At 35.0% G+C, this 20,281-nt stretch overlaps 1 long non-coding RNA gene and 1 pseudogene across 1 annotated transcript; both read left to right on the top strand.

The window, feature by feature from the left end:
• The first annotated feature begins 428 nt into the window (after positions 1-428).
• LOC132177910 (small RNA 2'-O-methyltransferase-like) lies at positions 429-13,782 on the top strand (annotated as a pseudogene).
• A 1,405-nt stretch (positions 13,783-15,187) lies between these two features.
• On the top strand, positions 15,188-17,487 carry LOC132177646 (uncharacterized). The gene is made up of 2 exons (XR_009439788.2): positions 15,188-15,364; positions 16,006-17,487. It is a non-coding gene; the product is annotated as an uncharacterized LOC132177646 (long non-coding RNA).
• Positions 17,488-20,281: the final 2,794 nt, after the last annotated feature.

The raw sequence follows: 20,281 nt of genomic DNA, 5'->3' as shown, positions 1-20,281 counted from the left end.
CGAAGCATTAGAACTTGTTTCATTGTGGTTTTGTTTGATACTTATATTATTAGCCCAGTTATTTATTCAATCTGTCGCTTTCTGCTATTTTTATCTTATACGTGCATAAATGTATGTCCTTTGTGCTTTTCAATGAATTACTTATTTATAAAAAAAAATACATAAATGCATGCGAATGTACGCAAGTATTTGCTATATTTGAGTGTGTGATATAATTTTCTGTAGCTTTATGCTTTTTTATTTTGCCATTGGTATAGTTCATTTATCTTGATCTTGTGTGGTGTCACCTTAGAACAGCTATGCAGAGAGAGGGTGATTTCTACAATGTCATTTATTTTTCTAAACCTTGGTTTGTGTTATAATAAAACCATTTGTTGCTTCGAATTTGATGGAAGATAAAAACTTTCATTTTATGGTACTCTCATTTTATGTGTCTTGGGCATATATTTGACTTTGATGTTTTCTATATTGCTTTTGTGTCGTCAATTAAGTTCCTCTCATAGCTTCATATTCTAAGTGGTCACTTTAGAGCAGCTCTGCAGGGAGAAGGTTATCTTTATGGTTTGGTTCCTGTTCTTGTCATGGCTATTTTTGATTCAAAGCTAAGCAATCTCTGTAAATCCATTAATCCAAAGGTGGAGTCAAATCCATTCTTGGCTATACCATAGATTATGAGGGCTGCTACAAGATCATCTGGCCTTGTTGCTTCTTCTGAAGAGCAGCTTTGGATTCGGAGGCAAGATCCATACCCTCCTGAGATTATGGAGTCATCATTTAGCCAAACATCTGGCTCCCCACTAAGCACTTTGATTGAAGCCGTACGTATTCCATGTTCGTTGGAGAAGACTGTTGGACCTGTGACTCTAGATGTTTCTTCAACTGGTTACTACATGGATGTTATTGCCAAAAAACTTGGTTTAACAGATGCTACTAGTCTTCTAGCCTCCAAGTAGGTGGAAGATATGTAATGGCAGGGCCTAGGAGGATGGAAGTTTTCATTTTATGAATTGGCTTCCATGTCTGAGTCTTGTTATTGGTACTGATTTGTACTTGTTTTTAACAGGACTGTTGGTAAAGCTTCTTCTGAGGCGAGAGTGTACTTTGCTGCCCACCAGTCATATCTTTTGTATATGTCATCAGATCCTCTTATTGTTAAAGAAGCTCTTCTTTTTGAAGGATCCTTAAATGCAAGGGCAAGTTATTTCTGTGGTCAAGGTTTATATGGTGATGCAATTTTGGCATCAATTGGATACACGTGGAAGTCCAAAGACCTTTTCTATGAAGACGTATGTGTGCAATCATATTACAGGTCTGTTCTAACTTCATGTATTTTATTGTGTTTATTTCACAATGTTCATTCTTATAGTCTTCACTATAACGATACTTGATCTTTATTGTTTTTTTTTTTTGATGAATGAGTTACTTTCATTAACCAACTACTAAACACTTCACAAAGAAAAGCTAAAGCTGAAAACACCTATACAAGCTAAAAAAGCCTCCACAAAATTAAACCAATATCCCATCTATACCCCAAGCACTACAAAGAATATCATTTCCTCTAGTCTTTTTAAATCTACCTTTTGTAGCAAACCGGATCCTCACCTCCCATCTAATACTTGATCTTTATTGTTTAATGAGTTACTTTCATTAACCAACTACTAAACACTTCACAAAGAAAAGCTAAAGCACTAAGCTAAAGCTGAAAACACCTATACAAGCTAAAAAAGCCTCCACAAAATTAAACCAATATCCCATCTATACCCCAAGCACTACAAAGAATATCATTTCCTCTAGTCTTTTTAAATCTACCTTTTGTAGCAAACCGGATCCTCACCTCCCATCTAATACTTGATCTTTATTGTTTAATAATTAATACTGCTGAATCGTAAAGAATATGCACGTCTTCAGTATTCTTGCGCTATTGCATAGCACTCAGTTTGAGTTCTACAAATCATCTTTCAAAGGTACTTTGTTGGTGCATTGGTTGAAGAAAATTTTCAAATTGATTCCTTGGTCACTCCCCCATACCATGTCAATAGATAATGACACGTGCACTACACACAAATTGTGTGACTTGTCTGTCCAATGCTACCTTGTGTCATATCTTAACTCGTTATAATTAATTAGCTCTTCTTTTTTGGAGTTACCATTTTGCTTATCTTTCCTTTGGGCTGGGTAGGGTCTAGTATTTAGCATTATGATGATTCTATTAATCATTTAATTGCTCCACTTTTGGTTAATGATGAAAGAATGAAAATTACAAATTGTAGGGGAAATCATCATTTTCTTGAAACCCTCCAGGAATTGAGTTGTTCTTCGATTCATCTAGAGGGTTCTTTCTTTTTTCTTCGTATTTTTGGGGCATCTTGTCCGAGAGAATATGGTGGTATGTAAGTTTTGCATATGCAATTGCTGTTTTGGTGCTGAATTGTCATGTAATTATGCACCATTCCTTAAATTAGTTACATTTAGATTGCTTACAGGATGCTCATTAATAAGATACCAAGTGGAGTACTTATAGCAGAGTTGCCTTTGGCATTTACTCCAAGAGCAAACTGAAGGGGTTCTTTCCCTAGAGAGATCCTATGTACGTTTTGTCGTCAACATAGGCTATCTGAGCCTGTCTTCTCTATTGTAACTACTCCCTTAAAAGGACTGTCTGAGTCACCAAAGTCACACAAGAAGTTGCAAGGTATAGATTCAACTGAAGAGGAGATAGAACTTGCAAATGGGGGTGCTATTGCTACTGGTGCCTGCAAATCAGCTGTCACCTATCTATGTGAAGTAAAAATCTTTTCCAAGTGTCAGGATTTGATTATAGAATGTTTCCCTAAAAAATATTTTAAGAAGCAAAATGATTCCATCTAGAATACTTCTTTGAAATTTCTTTCGTGGTTAAACGCATATTTCAGGGACATAGATATGCCTTTAGAGAAGCTAAACAGCACAGCCAATATTCTCAACATTCGGATTTGTCATGAAAACTTTTTTAAGGAGTTTGCGTTGTGTCGATCAATTCATAATGTTTACCACAGTGAGACTCAAGGCATGAAAATTCTAGAACCAAATAGTATGAGTATGCTAAATACTATGCCAGGACAAGGGGTTTTCTCTTTAAACATTGAAGACCCAGATTCTGGTGTCTGCCCATCCAATGGGTCCTTGTTATCTTTTAGTTATTCTGTATCTCTGGTGACAGAAGATGAACATACGAAAGAAATTCTTGAAAGTAGTGATGAATTTGAATTTGAGATAGGGGTTGGAGCAGTGATTCCTTTTCTTGAAGCAGTTGTGACAAAGCTGCCCATTGGTCAGTCTGCTTGTTTCAAAACAGATTTGGCTTAGCTGCTGCAGTTGATTCTGCAAGGAATTTTTCATTGCTATCTTCAGGTGAGTTATCATCCTCTTTCATAGAAATGTTATGAAGATGATTTCATGGAGCAGCTTGTGACTACGTAAATTTGATTGTCATCATTATGAAATTGATGAATTTCCGTTCTAATCTAGATCTTATCTTGATATGCTGTCTCAGTTTCCTCTAGTTTGAAAGATGGTTCATTACATTCAAGGGATGTGATTGTTTGGTTGACACAGTTAAACGTATGCATCAGTTTAAAAAGAAATCGTTTGACGGAGTGGTGTATAGCAAGGTTAACTCTTAGAAATTTCTCAATAAGAACTCTCTCTCATTACTCCTTGTTATTAGAGAATATGGTGAGTACTTCCCTTTTTACTATAAAGAGTCGGTAACAATAGTCTTTGTTATTATTAGAAAAAGATTCATGATTAAAAATGGTGGAAACAACTGTTTTCCCTCCAGAAAATGTTTTACCTTGAATGGATGATTAAACACATCAAGAAATATAACAAATTTTGTGTTATGTTGCAACTTGTGACGAAACCTACTGACATATATCATTTTAATTGGTTAGCAATCTGTAATAGGGTCCTATTTGTTGTTGTTCTTACATATCTTTAGCTGAAAGTATCAATTCTGAGATTCAACTGATTATGTGCGGTCTTCTTTGTTTTCTAATTTGCAGAATGCTGCTGTTTAGAGTATTCTATAACTTTGTTGCGAGTTACAGAACCTCTAGAGGACAGAATGGGGCAGCCTCTTTTTAGCCCTCCGCTTTCGAAGCAACGTGTGGAATATGTAGTGCAATACATCAGACAATCTCATGCTACTACTTTGGTATACAAGCATTTTCCACTAATATTTTTCAGTGTTGATATTTGAAATTGAGTTGATCTCTGTTTTCTTTTCAGGTTGACTTTGGATGTGGTTCTGGAAGTTTATTAGATGCTTTATAGAATCATCCAACTACTCTAGAAAAAGTTGTTGGCATTGATATTTCACAAAAGAGTCTATGCCGTGCTGCAAAGGTTTGAACCATTTACAGCTGCTGAGTTTTTCAAATGGAGAATTTCTGTATTATATCCTAAAAGTTTTGTTTATGTTCATTCCTCGGTTAGATATTAGGTTTATTACCATGAGGACTACATAATGGAAGTTTTTCTGCTAAAAACTTTGAATATATTCAAGGGAATTGGTTCCAATTTTTGATAGGTCTGACTAATCATTAGGAGCCTTGTGAAGAAGATGTGGTCCTTGTTGTATGTCATGTTTAATGTATTTAATCAGTTGTGGGAAGTAAAATAATACATATTAGGCATGCTGGAATGTGTACAGCTCGGCAGTTTTTGATTTCTCTTACCAGAATGATTTGCTTCATGTCATGCAAAACTCTTCTCATCATGTTTAGGAATTCTTTTTTATGTTTGTGGGTGTGAAATCTTGTCATCCCAGTGAATGTAACCAGTTTAAAGGTTGCTTTTAACTTTTAAACATTTCCTGCACGTGTATTGTGTGGTAGATACGTTAAAGTAGAAATTATTTTCATCCTTTTTTAATAGTGCGGATAATGATTTCTGTATTTTCTTTCTACTATGATGTTTCTTTACTTTACAATTTCTTTATCTAAGCATCTTGGTTATTGTTAATTCTGCAGATACTTCATTCAAAACTTAGCAAGAATACCGATGCCAATGCCCAATTTTCAAGCATAAAATCTGCAATTCTTTATGATGGTTCCATCACAATTTTTGATTCCCGATTATGTGAATTTGACATTGGCACTTGCTTAGGGGTATTTTATCACCCTTCTCAATTCACTTGATTGTTACCTAAAGTGCATAGCTTCCAGCGGATTTTTTTTTTTAAAATAATTTCCCAGCTTTAAGTTTTGAATTTATGTTGATTTTATCATCTTTTTCATTTTCTATTTCCTCATGTATTCTTAGGACTTGAGCTTAACAATTAAAATTTTGTTTTATGTTCTGTAGTTTTACCTTGTGCAGCCGTAGCATAAAAATTCTACTTGTTCCATTTCCCATGTTTGCATGTGGGTGTATTTTTCATACAGATGGCATATTGCTGTTAATGCAAAGTACTTGTGACTTCTGCAGCTTTAATATTGGGAAAATGAAATGAAAACTTCTAATTTCAAAATGGATGTGGCAGTAGTTGAAAAGTTGGGAGTAAGACACGAGTGTAGATGGGTGAAGGTGTTGAGAGCTATTTGGTTCCGGTGTTCTGGAAGATGAACCCTATATTATACTGTGCTGATGAAAAAGGCCAAAAACTTATGCAGCCCTCTAGCTGGGCTATATGACCGTATGCCACAATTTTTAAGTGTAGCAAGGATCAGAAGCCAAGAAACTTGCATATGCCAGTGAGCATGGTGTATGAGAGAATAAAATAACAATAAGGACCATATACATTTGTGGTTGCACCATGAAAGATAGAGACAATATTTAAGACTACCTTGGGAACTTGTAGAAGTTTCACATTCTTGGCACCTTGGACGATAAGAGGAGACACATCGTAGATTGTAATTTATAGATTGGGGAATTTACCTGTTTTTTTTTTTTTTTCCCTCTGTAAGTGATTCTTTATAGGTTTTAGATAGAGGATTTGGGGTATATAAATTTACACGTTGTAAATGAATGACCTTTATGGGTCGGGATGATAAACAAAGTTTTAGTTGTCTATTTTTCTTATTGCCTGTCTTGTATACGACACACTTTGTTCAAGAATGATCCATTTCTCTCGTCTCTTTCTGCAATATTGTTCATGTATCTTTATTCAATTAGGCCAAGGAAAATGACCATGCTCAGCCCTTTCCAAGCGGAGTTACAGTTCAACCTAGAGATTTGAGGCTTTCTTTGTTATCATGTTCTGTTGCAGAGTTCCTTGGGCAATGATGCAGTGGGTCATATTATTCTTTTCCTTATGAAATCCAGGCAAAATTTTTGTCAGATCAATGTAAATAGTCGTAATGTCCCTTGTAACCTCCCTTCCCTTTCCAAATTCTCAATTGCTTTCGGATGTGATTTAATCCCAGGTTTACACCATTGTGTGTTTTTTCCCCTTCTAGTTATGATTCTTTTATTTGGTGTTATACTTGCCTCTGCATTTTGCTTTTTTAATCTGCTTGAAACCTCATTCTTATACCTGTATTTGTATCAGAAAACAGCATGGCTTGCAATATTCTACATGTGTATACCAACTGGATATGCACTTGGCTATGTTTATGGTGGATTGGTACGCCTCTTTACTTTAACTGTTGTATGATTGAGGACCATGTTGTCATACATGATCTCCTAATATTTAATTGTCAAATCATAAGAATTATGGATGTGTGGCTATTGTTTATCTACTACTCAAATTGATATTCTGATTGCTGTTTCTTACTTGATCCTGTCTCCTTTATGTTTCTTTCCCAGACCTTATTCGGCTGACTGTATTCCTTTTTTGTTATGAATATATAGGTTGGAGGTTATCTCAATTGGCGTTTAATACAATCTTTTCAAAAATACCCCTTTCATTTAAATTCACATGATTTGCATAAATAAGATGCACTTATTAAATGATAACAATGTAACCCCAAGATACGACTTGGTGATCTTGCTGCACCATATGCAATTGGGTATTTTTTCAGAGCAATGCAGATCTGATTTTTGGAGGGATTACAATTGTCTGTGGAATATTGGGCACGTTAGCTGGAGGCTTTGTTCTTGATTTTATGAATAACACCATCTCCAATACTTTTATGGTGGGTTCTTTTGAGTTTAGAGGAAAGGAACTAGGATTACCTTCCCTGATTCTTTTGGTAGCATTCATGCATTATTTTCTTCATGTTGAGCTGTTGTGCATAGAAGAGCGAGATAATCAAATATTTATCTTTTTGAACTGCTAGGTGGTCTTTGATTTTGCTGTCTATCTCTCTCTCTGTGGCCATTTTTTATTTCTTGTGAAATTTTATTCTTCATAAAATCACTTTGAGGTGAAGGTTAGCATCCGCCAAGATTTCCTTTGATATGTTACCTAACTAGCTTCAGTTTTTCTAGGGGAGCCATGTTTATATCATATTACCAATTATTCTCAGATACTTCCTGATATGTATCCAAGACAAACTATCTAAAGAAAATAATTTTTTCAACTTCGGAAAGCATGTCTTATACATTTTTGGTACTCTAGGCACATTGGATATTAGTATAAAATAAGAACATGATCGAAAAGAATAACCAGCGTATATACTCCAAGCATCACAACATCTAGAGACAGCCATTTAGAATATTTGATTGCCATACTTAAAAGCAGGTGCTAAAATGTGTTGAAGTGACAAACATCGGGGAAATAGGTATTTGATGAAGCCACAAGTCAGCATGCTGTTAGGGAGCTTATTAATGTTCTACTCTATTGAATTAATTTGATGGGCTGTTAGATTATTATGTTTTAATTCTATTACGTAGAGGGTAATATAAGCCATACATGTTTATGAATCTCACATCCATTGGGTGTGTGCTTGGTTATCGGTATACGTACTTGTACCTCTCCACTCGATAGCTTAAGCTTTTAGTTAATCTTGTGTTGGAGAGCTGTCTAGGGTTCTCACTTCCTGTTTCTATTTGCTACTTGTCCTTCAATTATTTTCAGAGTAAAAGTTGCTGTTTATCCCTGTTATTCTAGTTGTCTACTTGGTTTCTCCTTGCTGCATCAGTAGATGAATAATTAACCATGGCAGCTTGTTTAGGCCTCTAGGCTTTTTGTTAAGCATTTTGCCATTATTACATTAAGTTCTAAGAAATATTATTGGCATGTGTGCAATTCTCATACAGAGCTAGGAATGCAGTTCCCTACAACTAAATCTTCCTATAGCTACCGATGCTATTTCTACATATTATTGACGTTATTGAAACTTTGTAATGAAGAGAAACCTTTAAATGAATATTTGCCTTCTATATTATATTTCAACATCACAAAACTCCATGGTCCTTTATGATGTGAAACTGAATAAAGTGCAGAACTCAATTTTAAATTTAGAAACTAATTACAATGTTGATTAAGCAAATCATCTTGTATTCACATCATAGAAATTTAATGAACTTGGCTTGTCTTGAAATAGAATTCATGACAGTTCTTTTTCTTCTATGGAATTGAGAAAACCTTCAGGAATGGCCTTATACAATTCAAATATTTATGTCTTTGTTACAATAATCATACCGAAAATATTTCTTCTTGCCCCTGCCACTAAATAGCTTAGTTGGAAACTGTTGCAGCTTCTTTCAGTGGCAACATTTTTGGGAGCGGTATTTTGCTTCAGTGCCTTTTGTTTCAAGAGCATGTATGTTTTCCTAATTCTTTTTTCAGTTGGTGAACTACTTATCTTTGCCACTCAGGTATTTTCCTCCTTAATGCAAATAGTTTTTTCATGTCGCTACATATTTCCATGTTTTAATCATCCTTTATGCTCAACATACTGTTTAGTTGGAATTATCCTCAGTAAATCAAGCATATCATTTCATGGTTGAGATGCTGTTTTTTTTTTTTTTTGTTATTGATCACACGTTTTCTCATAAAATTAATTCGGTTCGGCTCCTCCAGATGGGTTTTCAAAGATTACAATAGGTCAAGGAACAAGTGTAGGGACTCTAACTCTCAATCCTGGACTGCCTGACGAAACTCAGATTCTAATTGATATAATTGCCAGAAGAGTCCAAGTAATCTAATACTAAGGCATCTTTGTCACAAGCTATATAATAAATTTCAAGGAAAGAAGACTTGAGCATTATTTCTCCACACCAACATCATGCCAAAAACGATTGCGGTATTCCTCCAAGGGCCCACCGCATGGGGCCTTCTAACTTCCTCCGAACACCAACCCCCTCTTTGGATCCTTTGCTTCTCAACAATCACCTCTCTATAAAGAATTATCCTCTTACACAAATCTTTAGAACCATTTACCCAGTAACGCTTTATTAAATAGCATGAGGTTTTTAACACTCAATCCACTTCTAAGAACTGAGGAGCAAACAATCCTCCGCATGAAACTTGGCTCACCACTTATTCCATCCCATAGGAAGTCCCTTTGAAGACGCTCCAATCCTCTACCTACTCCTCCTAGTAGAGGGAACATGGATCAAAAATACATGGGTAAACTGGATAATGTACCCCTGATTAGTATTAGGCAACCACCCCGAGACAAAGTATATCTTCTTCCAACTGGTTAATCTTTTTCCCATTTTCTCAAACTACCCCATCCCAAATAACCTTTGACTTGCAAGAAGCACCCAGAGGGAGTCCCAAATATTTCAATGGTAGAGCAGATATACTACAATTGAGAATATTGGCTAGCTCTTCCTGATTTGGAACCTCCCCCACCGCAATTAAATCAGATTTTCGAAGATTTACCTTCAAACTCGAAATAGCCTCAAAGCACAAAAGAATGTGTCCCAAATTATAGATATGATCTTGATCTACATCACACATCATAAGCATGTCATATGCTAAATTCCTAGAGCTCCTAAAGAATCCATGCGGACTACCATTAATCCAAATAGACAATCGGGATGTGGAGATACATGCAGACATTCATTGCCTCCATTTAGAGCCAAAGCCAAGACACCCCAATAGATAGGAAAGGAACTCCTAGTTGACATGGTCGTAGACCTTTTTCAAGTCTAGCTCGCACATAACTTCAGGAATTCTCGATTTTAACTTTCTGTCGAAATACTCATTTGCTAAAAGAATTGAGTCGAGAATTTGTCTCCCCCCTATAAAGGCATTTTGAGTATTTGATATGAGCAAACTCAGCACATGTTTCATTCTAGTAGGAAAGAAAATCTTATAGACTCCCCACCAAGCTTATAGGTCTGAAATCCATTACTTCCAACTGCCCCTACCTTTTTAGGGATAAGGGTAATGAAACTAACATTGAGGCTTTTCTCAAACAACCCATGCTTGTAAAAATTAGATCGCCCTTCACTATAGCCCAACACAACTGAAAGACAGCAATAGTGAAGCCATCCAGACCTGACGGTTTATCACCATCCATGCTAAGCACTACCTGAAAGACTTCCTCCACTTGAAATAGTCTCTCCAACCAAGCTGCTTCTACAGAGCATAACAAGGACTTCCTCCTCTTGAAATAGTCTCTCCACCTTCCATTGTTGAACTCCTCTACGGGAATGACCATATAGCTTCCATGACCATTGCTACACCGCTAGCCCATTGCCCAAGAGGGCACACTGAGCATTCTTGAACTTTCAAATAAAACCCCCCACTGATTTCCATTCCACCTTAGCCACATCGTTAATGGTCGAGAGTAGCCAAAATGCACTGTTTCTCCCCAGAAAGATCGAACGAAAATACCCTTTCCCTCGTTCAACTATTCTCAAGCTGAAAGAGTTACCCCCAGGCTCGATGATGAATTCAACAAATTTTGCTTCTACGGTTTTCTCCCTAGAGAGATCATGTGTATGTTTTGTCTTCACCATAGGCTATCTGAGCCTGACTTCTCCATTGTAAGTACTCCTTTAAAAGGACTGTCTGAGCCAACAAAGTCACACAAGAAGTTGCAAGGTATAGATTCAACTGATGAGGAGATAGAATGTGCAAATAAAGGTGCTATTGCTACTGGTACTAGCGAATCAGCTGAATCAGTTGTCACCTATCAATGTGAAGTAAAAATCTGTTCCAAGTGTCAGCATTTGATTACAGAAAGTTTTTCCCTAAAAACTCTTTTAAGAAGCAATATGATTCTATCCATAATACTTCTTTGAAAGTTCTTTCGTGGTTAAATGCATATTTCAGGGACATAGATATGCCTTTAGAGAAGCTAAACAGCACTGCCAATATTCTCAACATTCGGATTTGTCATGAAAACCTTTTTAAGGAGTTTGCGTTGTGTAGATCAATTCATAATGTTTACCACAGTGAGACTGAAGGCGTGAAATTTCTAGAACCAAATAGTATGAGTATGCTAAATACTATGCCAGGACAAGGGGTTTTCTCTTTAAACATTGAAGGTCCAGATTCTGGTGTCTGCCCGTCCAATAGGTTCCTTGTTATTTATTAGTTATTATGTATCTTTGGTGACAGAAGATGAACATACGAAAGAAATTCTTGAAAGTAGTGATGAATTTGAATTTGAGATAGGGGCTAGAGCAGTGATTCCTCATCTTGAAGCAGTTGTGACACAGCTGTCCGTTGGTCAGTCTGCTTGTTTCAAAACAGATTTGGCCCCTAAAGAGTTTATATTAGCTGCTGCAGTTGATTCTGCAAGGAATTTTTCATTGTTATCTTCTAGTGAGTTACCATCCCCTTTCGTAGAAATGTTATGAAGATGATTTCATGGAGCAGCTTGTGACTACTAAATTTGATTGTCGTCATTATGAAATTGATGAATTTTCGTTCTAATCTAGATCTTATCTCGATATGCTGTCTCAGTTTCCTCTACTTTGAAAGATGGTTCATTACATTCAAGGCATGTGATTGTTTGGTTGACACGGTTAAACATGTGCATGAGTTTAAAAAGAAGTCATTTGACTGAGTGGTGTATAGCAAGGTTAAATCTTAGAAATTTCTCAATAAGAAGTCTCTCTCATTACTCCTTGTTATTGTATAATATGGTGAGTACTTCCCTTTTTACTATAAAGAGTCAGTAACAACAGTCTTTGTTATTGTTAGAAAAAGATTCATGATTAAAAATGGTGGAAACAACATTTTTCCCTCCGGAAAATGTGTTACCTTGAATGGATAATTAAACACATAAAAAAATATAACAAATTTTGTATTATGTTGCAACTTGTGACCGAACCTACTGACATATCATTTTAATTGGTTAGCAATCTGTAATAGGGTCCTATTTGTTGTTCTTCTTACATATCTTTAGCTGAAAGTATTGATTCTGAGATTCAACTAACTGTGTGCAGTCTTCTTTGTTTTCTAATTTGCAGAATCCTGCTGTTTAGAGTATTCTATAACTTTGTTGGGAGTTACAGAACCTCTAGAGGACAGAATGGAGCAGGCTCTTTTTAGCCCTCCGCTTTCGAAGCAATGTGTGGAATATGCAGTGCAACACATCGGACAATCTCATGCTACTACTTTGGTATACAAGCATTTTCCACTAATATTTTCCAATGTTGATATTTTAAATTGAGTTGATGTTTGTTTTCTTTTCAGGTTGACTTTGGATGTGGTTCTGGAAGTTTATTGGATGCTTTATTGAATCATCCGACTTCTCTGGAAAAAGTTGTTGGCATTGATATTTCACGAAAGAGTCTAAGCCGTGCTGCAAAGGTCTCAACCATTTACAGCTGCTGAGTTTTCAAATGGAGAGTTTATGTATTATATCCTAAAAGTTTTGTTTATGTTCACTCCTTAGCTGTTGAGTGCTGCTTCTGGTGTTCTGGACAATAACTCCTTAGCAAGGATCAGAAGCCAAGAAAATGGCATATGCCAGTGAGCATGGTGTATGAGAGAATAAAATAACAGTAAGGACCATATACATTTGTGGTTTCACCATGAAAGATAGAGAAAATATTTAAGACTACCTTGGGAACTTGTTGAAGTTTCACATTCTTGGCACCTTGGACGATAAGAGGAGACATGCATGGTAGATTGTAATTTATAGAATATATTTCTGGCAATTATCAAATCCTCGTCTTGACCATTGTTAATATGAATCAAAATAAATTGCACTTCATTGGATTTTATTTAAGCATAAAAGTGGTAGATTCTTTAAGAAATCATTTAGCTTACATTTTCTGCAACTAGCTTCAATGGATAAATGTACGTATTCATCCTATCCTATTTTTTGATTAAAAAATAAGAATCTTCAATTTCATACAACTGAATTTATAGAAACATTTCAGGTTATCGAGCATATGGAGGAAGATCAGGCATATCTGTTTGGAGACGTGGTGTTGAGTTCATTTCTTCCAAAGATTCTTATTGTTTTGATGCCAAACTATGAATACAATGTGATACTCCAAAAGGCTAATCCACCAAGCCAAGAAGATGATCCTGATGATAAAACCCAGTCACAATCTTGTAAATTTCGAAACCATGACAACAAATTTGAGTTGGCTAGAGATCAATTCAACTGTTGGGTAACCAAATTAGCTGCAAAGCACAATTTCAGTGTCGAGTTCAGCGGGGTTGGTGGATCTGCTGATTCGGAGCCAGGGTTTGCTTCCCAGATTGCTGTCTTCAGAAGAATGTACCCGTTGCAGAGAGACGTTCATCCAAAAGGCGATGATTCAACATGTCATTACAAAGTTATATGGGAGTGGGATAGGTTAACATCTTCTAGTTGACAAATTAATGTCCCTTGTTTGGTCATTTTTTGAGTGCTTCAACTGAGATTTTGCTTTTGCTTTTGATTTTGTTAGAGCTTTAGGCCTCCTAGGTAGAGTATCTGATTTTAAGCATGGAAAAATTACTGGATCTGATAGATAATACATGTGTATGCATGCACATGTAGTTACAAAGTCATGCAATTGGCCATCCTTGTTGATTTTCTTGCATGTTCTCTTCCTTCAATTGCATATATTAAGACTTGTTTGGACCTTTTTTTTGTCCTTTTTGAGAATATACAAGCAAACCAGTAGATCCTTGTTCAAGGTCCATTTACTCATTCAAGATTGGGGTTATTTATTTTTTGTTTTTCTCGTTTTCTTTGTAAATGCCAAACAAACTATGGAAGCATCTTTACTACTCAACCCAATATCTCGAACTTGGATAAGTTTCATATGAGTAAACCTTTTGTTTTTGTTTGTTGGACAAATGACCATATGAGTATTATTGACTTGAATGGTGATGACATTAGCAAAATTAAGAAACATGAGAAAAATAAAGAGGCATGTAAAAGATAATACTCAGAAGATTAATATCCAATAGAAGACTCATGCATAACGTTCCAATTTAAACAAAATGTAGCTACAAACTGGTTTGTAGCAAACTACAAATTAGTCTAATAAATTGTCATTTGTCTCTTAACATGTAAGAAACATATGTTTTTTTAATAACATTGTATCTTTATATTGGAATTCTATACATACAAACCGTCGATGCTCTAATTGAGTAAGGCAGAAAACATGCACATTGTGTTATCTCACAAGGCTCATTTTTATTTTATTTTTTTTCTAAAAAAGAATGGTAGACTTTGAAGGGGTATATCGAAAGAATGATGCATAAACTTTCAAATTATAAACATTACACAAGCTGAGATATTTAATTATTAAGAAATTTATTATTATTATTATAAAAAGAAAAAAAAAATTAAGAACTCCTTAAAGTAAGCAGAAAACATAAATAGGTTTATGTGGGCATTTTCGTTAGCAAATTAAACAATATCTTACATATGTTAATGCGTTATATGAGCGCTAATAATATTGTAACACGTGCCTTTTAAAATAAAAAATATATATATAAACAATTTGCAACTTAATGAAACCAACTAGACTGATTTTACCTTTTCTCTTTTAAAATAAAAAATATATATATAAACAATTTGCAACTTAATGAAACCAACTAGACTGATTTTACCTTTTCTTTTTTTTTTTTTCAAAAAGATAAAAGCAAAAGGTAACACAAAATATGATAATTCCTTAACTGTAATATATATATATATATATATATATATATATATATATATATATAAGAAAAAATGAAAAAAAAAAAAAGAAAAAGAAAAAGATAATTAACGTTGTACGAAATGAAGATAAAAGAAAAGAAAAAAAAGGCCTTTCTTGGTCTTATCTATTTTTTTTATTTTCTTATTTTTCAAAAAGTCATGTAATATCCGGAGATAGCTACTTATAAATTAAGGAACTTCTCTCACTCTGTTCGCCTACTCGGTTTCCTGCGTTCTATCGCCGCGTTGGTTTTCTAGGGTTTTTTTCGCAAGACGCATTCTCCGAGCCTCTGAATTTCACAATCGATCGCTCTCTCTGCTCTCAGCCTCTCGCAGACAGAGCTTTCTTTCGCTTCCGCCATGTCGTCTTCAAAGAGCAGGTACCTTTTCTGTCCCTTTCTTTGAAGTTTTTCTTTTTGTTGTTGTGAGTTGGTCTCTGGGAGCGGTGATTGTTTTTTTCTGAGAAATTCCTTTTTTTGTCTTTTGGGTTTTCATTTTTGTTTATTGTTTGATTTTTCTCGGTTAATTTCACCTGGGCGTACGCACATGTCGATTTGTTTGATCTTTGGATTGTTTCTTGTTTGATCTCTAGGTTTTCCCTTGACTAAGTACTGCGGTCGGTCGATTACTCTGTTAGCCAATATTTGCCATCACTGATTTACTGGTTCTTTGTTTTACACCGTTATGCGGTCGACCTCTCCCCTTCTAGATCTGCATGTCTGTGTAGTAATGTACTTGTTGGGTGAAAAGGTTATTTTCAAATTTCTGTAATGGGTATATTAGGTTAGCGGCCGAAGCCGTTCGGATCTTGGATTGGGCAGCCCACAGTAAGGCCCAAGTAGTTGGGGCTTAGTCTATATATATTTGGATTTTTGGTTTCGTTCTCTTCTCGTATTAGAAGTAACGCCTTGTTTCAGTTTGCTTGATTGTTGCCTTTTGCTGATGAACAATATGTGCATAAGAATTTTCAAAGATGGCTACTTGTGATCTAAAAATCTCTTCTTTTTGTTTTATTTTTTAGAAAGAGGAAGTCACGAGCTGTTGAGACTCTTGCACAGTTGACACCAAACGATCTGGTAAATTCAAGCCATTGGGTCTAAGAAAGGATGCATGAAAGGCCAGGGAGGGTCTCAGAACGCACAATGCATAGAGGAGTAAGACAAAGGACCTGGGGCAAATGGTTTGTACAAATCCGAGTGCCAAACGGGGGAAGAGGCTCTGGTTGGGTACTTTTACAAACTCTGTGGAAGGTGCCCGTGCTTATGATGAAGCTGCGAGTAGGATTCTGTATGGCTCTCGTGCTCGCCTCAACTTTCCAGCAGGGTTGGATTCAACGACTACATCAAACTACTCTAAAATACCCTTGAGTAATTGCTACATCGACATCACGTGTTTCTCCTAATGTGATGATTGAGGAAGGGGAAAGTGAATTGAGAGCTGAATCTCAACATTCTGTAGTTGCTGAAACTAACACGCTCTCTATACTGGAGGATTTGACATGTCCAAGCATTGCTACATCCACATATGTTTCGCCTAATTTGATGATTGGATTTTGCAACTGTGTAAGATCTGATGATGGCTTCCCACATTGGTCGACATCAAGACACCCCAATTGAATCATCGTTGAAAAGCTCTAGAATGCTATCCAAATCAAACATTTCACCCTCATCCATCAAAGGACATGTCAGATCCTCCTGTATCGTGGGCGTGTTAGTTTCAGCAACTAGAGAATGCTAAGATTCAGCTCTCAATTCACCTTCCCCTTCCTCAATCATCACATTAGGAGAAACACCCTAAAACGTGATGTCGATGTAGCAATGCTTTCTCCATCCTCATTCCTCAAGGGTATTTTATAGTAGTTTGATGTAGTCGTTGAATCCAACCCTGCTGGAAAGTTGAGGCGAGCACGTGAGCCATACAGAATCCTCGCAGCTCGCAGCTTCATCATAAGCACGGGCACCTTCCACAGAGTTTGTAAAAGTACCCAACCAGAGCCTCTCGGATTTTCAACGATGATTTCTTTAAAGACATGGGATCATTTTTCGACGATATTGGTCAATTGGGGTGTCTTGATGTCGACCAATGTGGGAAGCCATCATTAGATCTTACATAGTTGCAAAATCCAAATGACAAGTTGCTAGGGGTTTGAATCATATGGGTAGGCACCTTCCGGAGTTGGTTAATGGAGTATAAGAAGGATGAATTCATGATTATTATATTTCAGATTTGACTCGTGTGAGGGTATGGCAATTTTGTTAGATATGTTGATTTGTATTCTTTTTAGTTGATTCTTTATAGCTTATATATATAAGCGATTCTCCATGCTGATTGGGGAATTTAACTTCTTTTTTCCTCTGTAAGTGATCTTTATAGGTTTCAGATTGGGGCTTTGGGGGTATATAAATGTAAATGAACGATCTTTATGGGTCGGGATAATAAACAAAGTTTTAGTTGTGTATTTTTCTTATTGCTTGTCTTGCATAATACACACTATGTTCAACTCTCTTTACAATGTTTTGGGTTTGAAGTTTAATGATCTCTAATAAGGAAAAAAGTTTTGTAGTATATATGTTTGTTCAATGAAATACATAGTTATATTAATGGTCATCTATTTAATTGCTATCTCTTGGTTTAGAGTAATTTCCATCTAGTGCATGCTTAAATATACTTATGTTTCTCATCTTCCTTGTTTAGATTCTTTAATGTGTGATCCCTTGAACAAAAACCATTGATTTGCAGCACATAGCAACCATTCCACTATAAAAAACGTTGGTGCCACATAATTTATTGTTTGTACACATAGTTTGTCCTTTAATTTAGTGACTTAATTGTGATGCAGGTTCATTGATTCACGATTTTAAACTGATTTGTTTCAATATGAACAAGTATGTTTAGGATTACTGCATTTCTGTCATGCATTATACTAGACATAATTTATCTTAGAACTCCTGAATTTCAAACATAAGTGAATGTTATACTACCTTTCGGCAACATATGAATCATTTCAATTGTAACTTTCATGTGGTTGACCACAAAATGTAAAACTCTTGTATAGAAGGTATGTGAACTTGTAGTCATTTTAGAGAGATTAAAAAGGAAAAATTCTGTTTGGACCCTTTGATAGATTAAGAGCCTGTTTGGGAGTGTATTTTTAGAAAAATAATCTGCGTTTTTAAACCAAATTACAATTTTGGAGTGTTTGGGATTGTGATTTTAAAAACGTAAATTTTAAAATCGTGGAAAAAATTTATGCGATTTTAACATGTTTTACCAAATGCCTTTGTGATTTTAAAAAGTGGCGATTTCAAAAATGCAATTTTTAAAATCGCACTTCCAAACGGACTCTAAAATTGATTATGAAAATAATGATGGAATATATAAGTTGCACTAGTTTGGTTGTTTTGGCATGGGGTTAACACTTCTAGAAACAATTTAAAATCATATTGTACTTGGTTTCACCTAGTACTTGACTCTGATTTCAGCTTTGGTTATGTTTGTTTGGATTATGTTTAGTTTCTATCTTCTGATGGAATGGTTTGTGACAAAAAAAAAAAAAAAAAAACTCCAATTTTTTTTGTGTTTTTGGATGAAAAAGAACCATTTCATTCCCACATACTATTATTGTTTTGTTGTCTATTTTGGTGAAACACAGCTAAGTTTTGCAACATATATATCTTTTCTGTCCATTGCATAACTCATGAATAATTTAAGTTTTCTTCCGAATTAAAATGTCAATTGTGTAGGCTATTATAGAATACTGAGATGGATAGTTGAAGTGCATAATCCCTTTTTTCAACCTTAATTATTTGGAAGTATTTCATGAAGTGTCATTCCTTTACATTACATTACTGCTTGATGCATGCTTGTGGTAAGCTATTGTTTTGGTTACAGTGAGCAGTAAATAACCAGTTGGTTGAAAGCATTGGCGGTCCCCTTGATTTTTTCTGATTGCATCGATAATTTATCAAAGTATTCAGTAATCTTGGGATCCTTTCTTGCAGATAGAATTAGTTTGAAACTGGTAACTCTTAATAAACCTTATTACTTGTCAAAATAATGCACAAGTTTACCCACTCTATCTATCTACTTTTTAAGGCCCAGTCACTTGACTAGAAGCCTCATTATTTGCAAATAAAAGAATTATCCTTCCTTCCTATATCGTATGATCTTGTTTAGAAAACTCAACTTTTTGGGAGGATATCATTTAATGCACTATCATTATTATTTTTATTTTATTTTTTATTTTTAAAACAAAAAGGGAAAATACCAAAGTTGCTTTTCAGTGTTTCTACCATGTTTATTTGTGAGATTGGTCTTCTAATTGTTTGCTTCAGTTTATTTTTCACCAAAATTTTTTGTCACTAATTTGGCCTTTTTATTTCCCCAATTTAGCTGGGATCAAAGCTTAGTTGAGTTATGTGGTCCTCTTTCATTTCTATCAATTGTTATGTGCTTCTACTTGAAATGTGGGACATAAATCTAGTCTTCTTGTTCATATTTATACCATTTTAGTATATATCTTTAGAAAGATATGGTTTTAGCTTTCATTCTAGATGATGATACACAGAAGTTAGGCTGCAGGAGTTATGATTGTTGATATCTTCACTCTGGAAAATATCTTTACTTTCTTGATACATCTAGTTTCACCTATCCTCTTTATGCTGTGATTTATATCATAATTTTGATTTATATCAAATCCCACCCACCCCATAATCCAGCAATCCAATCCCGAAGCCTCTTTGATATTGAAGCTTTATTTGGTGCGGGTGATCTCGCAACTACTTCTTCTACCCAATCAAATCATGCCATGTAAGATAAGATGCATGAATTTGTTCTATTCATTTTGTTAAACTTTTTTACTAAGCTTTGAATAGAAATTTGATGTAAAAATATCAAATACGATAGAGATGAAAACATGGTATTAATAAAAAAATAAAAAAAAGACTCTTAATCAAAGTTGCATCCTTGGCAGCAAACAGTATAAACTACACAAATAGATACAAAAATTTAAGATATTTAATAGAGTAGATTATTCAAATCTCAATCATTATTTTTAAATTAAATGATAGACATTTTGTCTTAATCAATATTTATTATTTCATTAATAAATAGTGATAAATATAGTAAATACTTATAAGATAAAATGTATACCATTTAGGTCCGTTTGAGAGTGCGGTTTCAATAAATACGATTTTAAAAATTACGTTTTAAAAAATTGCATTTTTGAAATTGCTATATTTTTAAATTACAAAGGCGTTTAGTAAAATATGTTAAAAAGTATTTTTCTGTCAAATATT

This window comes from Corylus avellana, chromosome 4 (assembly GCF_965113065.1).
Source record: "Corylus avellana chromosome 4, dhCorAvel1.hap1.2, whole genome shotgun sequence".
NCBI classification, from domain to species: Eukaryota; Viridiplantae; Streptophyta; class Magnoliopsida; order Fagales; family Betulaceae; genus Corylus; species Corylus avellana.
Note: the sequence above shows the minus strand (reverse complement) of the source record. Positions and strands in the feature narration are given on the sequence as shown.